Source organism: Nannobrachium achirus (assembly GCF_963921795.1).
Source record: "Nannobrachium achirus genome assembly, chromosome: 22".
NCBI classification, from domain to species: domain Eukaryota; kingdom Metazoa; phylum Chordata; class Actinopteri; order Myctophiformes; family Myctophidae; genus Nannobrachium; species Nannobrachium achirus.
Window position 1 is genome coordinate 19,577,234 of NC_137829.1, and position 6,000 is coordinate 19,583,233.

Below are 6,000 nucleotides of genomic sequence, written 5' to 3' on the forward strand. Positions count from 1 at the left end.
GGATGCTGACACATCGCTGTAAATATTTCCTTTTGTCTGCAGCCTCAGAGTGCGTGGCCTCCTCTTTAACCACGTAGGACAGGTTAAGGAGGAGTAGGGATGGGACAATATGAAAATTTCATACGATTATTCTGACCCAAAAACGCGATTTATGATATTATCGCGATAATAATAAATATCCCCAACATGCATTATCCTGGGGCGGAACATTTGCCAAAAAAAGGATTTCTGCAAATTTAGGATATATGCCATGTAATATATGGGTGTATATATGCAATATGTACACGGTATATACATATATAAATATCCACAAGTTTCCAGCGTCCCCCGTGCATTGTGCAGAAGGTGGGTGGCAGTTCTGTCTCGCAGCTGTGTCGCAGCCGAGCCGAGTGTGACGTAATCGCAATCCTGACTGTCATTGACGGTCCCAGAATACCCGGATGTGTCCCACACACATTATTCTACTGTAAATTCCTGCGGAAACAGGTGGATAAATATACTATTTTGTTGGGGAGGGGGGGAATTTTTTGAAAATCTTTGAAAATGTTTGTGGTGATGGTAAAATCTCTCAGCTGTAACCACCACCAACCATGCATGGGCCATCTCTCTCTCTCTTCAGAACTTTGACTTGTAGTTCTTCTCGTTAACCTATAAATGTATTATTGGACTTTATTTGCGGGAGGAGCGCGTGGCGCGGACGATAAACAAGCTGCACACGTGCCTCAGCTTCGTAAAGATGGACTTCTCTCATCATCGGCTCTAGGTTCTGGGAGGCATCCATCGTCCCTTCTCACTCAGCACCGTCCATCTCTAAACAATGTCACAGTGACGGTCACAGCATGGCACCTTGGACAGATTAATATAGCTGCCCCCCACTAACACAGTGGCACCTTCTTGTGCATTTTAATTTGGCGGCTCTTGTGACCGCATAATGTCCCGTCCATTCAGTGTCGGGTAACAACTTCCTGGTTTCCTCTGTGGGTCTGACAGCATCACACCCCATCATCTAAAACTGTTGTCACCAGGCTGAGCATTTCATGGGGACAAAATGAGGGGTACAGCTAGGGCTGTCACGATTATGAGATTTTACATGACGATTAATTGTCACTCAAAATAATTGCGATTAACGATTTAATTGTGTCTTTGTTGTTGACAATTACATTTCTGTTTGGCTTTTAGGCTTTGAAGTTGCACACGGTAGATGGTAGATATGACACATAACCTAAATATACAAAGAAATTACTGACATATTTGACAACTTTATACTTAAAAAAGAACATTGATAATGGAAATAGCCGATCTACAAGCTCACAACGCGCCGCGATGCAATGCATTGTGAGCTTGGAGATCTGCTATTTCCACTATTTTTACTTATATAAAAAAAATATATATGAAAATTGAAATGAAAATTTTTCAACATGGAAACAATTATGACGATTATGAAAAATAATCGCGATTATGTGCGATTAGACGATTATGTAATAATTGTGACAGCCCTATACAGCTTGGCAGGTTTCCTATGTAAACAAGCCGAAACGCTTTCTTGGATCTCCTTTTAGTTGACCTTGTACCAGTGAACTGTCATGAAACTGTATATGTTCCTATGCAAGCTTCTAATAGTTTTCAATAATCAAACACACCGTATAATCTATTCTTTTTTATTCTATTCTGTTCTAATGTTTTATCTCTCTTCTGTATCAGACAGCACTTTGTTACAAATTATCTTGTGAACCTTATTGATCTCTCTCATTGTGTTATATTTTATTGACAATATACTGCTAATACTATTGTTGATGATTATTTTTTTCCTTTTCTTTTTTACGATTAACTGCCAGTTTACCAGCATGGACATGATTTGATTGATATGTTTTGTTGTTGTTGGGGTTATTGTCTGTGTGGATATTGCCCACTCGGAACGTACTTTGCACACTTGTCTGCCCTGGAAGGGGGTCCTTTGTTAAATTCTATTCTGGTCTATTCAGTGGATAAGACTAGACAGGATGTCAATAACTACTGTACCATACACTAGGAGACTTTGCTAAGACATAACTTTTAAAAAGTAGTCACAGTTTTTGTCACACACAATGGAACCAGCTCCCAAAGTATGTCGGTGGCCTAGTCTATGAGCCAAAACTAAAGACTTCAGATAATGTAAAACATGCTTTATTTGATAAGAACTTTAAGACGAGAAAAGGTTGGACAGAGTTTTATGACCACCTTCCACCGAGCGATCGAGGTGAGCAAGCCAAAGCTCTGACAAAATGTACATTTAAACCAGTAAGACTCCCTAAATCGGGAGATAAGCGACCGTCATTTCGCATGTAAAAATGGGCCTGATGGTGGCGCTAAATGGGCCAGATCCATGTTGATGACATGACTCTAGGCATACTGTGTACCGCTTTGCATCATTTTAGGGCAAAATCAGTAGGAGCAGTGTCCAAAAATGTGTCTAAAAAAATCGTAATGAAGGTGGCGCTAAATGTGACAGATCCATTTTGATGACATGACTCTAGAGTAGACATACAGTGTACCGATTTGCGTAATTTTAGGGCCAAATTTGTAGGAGCAGTGTCCAAAATGTGTTTTGCAAGAATGGGCCTCATGGTGGCGCTAGAAGAGGGCCATGTGAGAAATGAGGATCGGGGCAACGGTGGCGGAGATATGAGAAGGGCAAAAGTGTGACGTGTGACGTGTGACAGACTGACAGACAGACTGACAGCCGGTGGAGGTTTTGACTGACGGTCGCAAAAATAATTTCATTTTTGAAGATGGAAATGTGTCTGTGACAGTGAAACGGCTTGAACATTCATTTAATGCCAGTAAATAAGTGATGTTCCAATACTGAGTATGCCTTCGTATGCATAAGTGGTGTAAAGTAGTAGATTTACTTAAGTACTGTACTTTTTTTTAGGTATTTGTACTTTACTTGAGTATTTCCAATTTACAATACTTTTACTTCTACTCCACTACATCTTGGATTCCAAATATTGTACTTTTACTCCACTACATTTATTTGAAAACTTTAGTTATTAGTTACTTTGCAGGTGTAAATTATAATATTATAAAACACACATTAACCCACTTTAGCCCTATTTTATACCTTGGCTATTTGAACACAGCCGATCTACAAGATCACAACGGGTCGCATCGCGGCGCGTTGTGAGCTTGTAGATCTGCTATTTTCAAACATTTAGTTTTACTTTTGGTACTTTAAGTACATTTTGATGCCAACACTTCCATACTTTTACTCAAGTACATTTTGAATTCTGGACATTTACTTGTAACGGAGTACATCTAGTGCAGTATTGATACTTTGCAAAATGTGAGTACTTTTTCCACCTCTGGTATGCATTGTGTTATTTACACTACAGGCCACATGGGTATTACACTACAGGCTACTGTAAACAGAGGTGTGTGTGTGTGCAGTGTGTCAGAAGGGCCCATGGGCCTTCTCTTTCTCTTCCTTATCACACTTTCTCTTTATCCAGCGTCAGATGGAGTTTACATGGGGTCACAATGGCTCTCAGAGCATTATCTGCCCGTCTATACAGCACAGTGAGTGCACTCACCACCAACTCACATGGGATGGCTATCTATCACACAGAGTAATCTCATACCCATCCACACGTCTGTTTAGTCTACAAACACACAAACCAGCTGCATTAAACACATCCATAAATCTTGCAGAGCTGCAGGCAACACTCACTGGCATACAGGTACAATATATAGACACATTTCACACTTTCTCTTTCTTTATCATGCACACGGACGCACGCACACACACACACACACACACACACACACACACACACACACACACACACACACACACACACACACACACACACACACACACACATACGCACACACACACACACACACACACACGCACGCACGCACGCACGCACGCACGCACGCACGCACGCACGCACGCACGCACACACTAGGGCATTAACGACTTGTGATTTTTGCAAGTCGACTCGACTCAGTAAAAAGTTGAGTTGAAGTCGACTTTATCAATTGATGACGACCCCTCAATAATTTTGGGGGGTCTCCAGATGATTAACTTAATGGGCAACATTGTTTTCTCACTCAACAGTAAACAAACCAACATAAAGTTTAAGCATATAGAGGGTATCTTCACATTTCTAAAGTGCCAATTTAAGGACTTTTTAATACCTCTAAAATGACAAATTAAGCATTGTCCAAATTGTCAAATATATACAGGAGAGGCAGAAATTGTGAAAATGCCGATCTACATGCTCACGACGTGAGCATGTAGATCGGCTATTTTCACAATAGAACCATGTTATATCAAATGTAATGTAGAACTGTAATATTGGATCATTCCGTCCTTGACAATAAGCAATCCTACTGCTTGAATGCTCTACAGATGCACACATGGAGCAAAAATAATGATAGAAAAAAATACAAAGAATTGTTTTTTTCAACTTCGACTTTCTCTGGTGGGAGGGAGTCGACTTGTGTAATGAAGTCGAGTAGTCGACTCAGTCTACTTGTCGACTTTTTCGTTAATGCCCTAGCGCACACAACACACACACACACACACACACACACACACACACACACACACACACACACACACACACACACACACACACACACACACACACACACACACACACACACACACACACACACACACACGTGCAGATGCTACCATACCTCATTCCTCTCTCCCAGGCCATTTCACAGCTGCACCATTTAGCACAAACCAAACACTTATTTCACCACCAGGGCAGAAACATGTAAAGTATTGAATGCATTAACGGCTAGGTGTGAAGGCAAATACAGTGAAGAATGTAATGCTGCACCTTCACACAGCAGACATGGGGCTACAGTCTACCATTCATACGCGAAGATAAAAAGATACATGCGCGTATTTAAGCAAGGGTATGTGCATATACGCAGTGCACATTGTAATCCCGCTACTCACACACACACACATACAACCGGAAACCTGAATAGACAACAAGCTTGTTGATCTTCTATTTTCAGCAATGATATTTAAATGTTGAGCAAAAAAGCATTTAAAGATGGGGTTCCATGATCCCCCCCCAAAACATGATGATCAAGTATTATGATTATAGTAGGAGAAATACTTTTTCAAAAAAAAGTGTACAGAAAGTGTTAAAATTTGTTTTTAATGAGGCCACACCCACCGGTTCATTAAGTATGCCTGGTTGTCAGGTGGGTGGTAGTCTAACCTAACGCGGACATTATTTGTTGGCCCTCCAACGTCTCGAAATGACACGGAGGAGGACATTACTTCTGCTGCTGTCCGCTTTGAGTAAATGAGGAAGTGATCCGCGGTGGAAAACGAGTGATAAATCATAGCGATTCTTATCATTATAATGGATAAGCCTAAACAAACCAGTTCACATGAACAATACTGATGTAAAATAAGATATCTGAACGGCTACATTTATTTATACAATTAAAATGTCATGAACCAGCACAGTTATAGGGGGGGCTTGCCCAGGCTTATAAATAAGCCTGGGTTTCCGAGGCTAGGTGGGTGGTGACCCAGCTGAAGTTAGCCACACCCACAGTGTTGGGTGTACGGTAAAAGGGGAGGGGCTGAGACTATGATGTCATTAACTCAGTGTTTTTCAGTTGGGCCTCAGTGGCTTTCAGCTTTCAGGAAGAAACCAAAAATACATAGGGAAGGCAAATTTGCACATTATAACCACACCTAGGGGTCTATTAGAGTAATGTTAACTCCATAGACCAGGGGTTCCCAAACTTTTTTGTCTCTGGGCACCCCATAAATATTTGTTTTAATCCGAGGCACCCCTACATTATAATTTTCACTCCCAGCACCTTATATTTACAGCATATCGTCGTTGTCGGGTGGAAACCTTGTATGTCCAAAACCATTCGTTTTGTATTTATCATCTATAAAATGTACTAAACTAGTGAAAACAGCAGATCTACAAACACAAAACACCTCGCATCGCGAGGCGTTGTGTGCTTGTA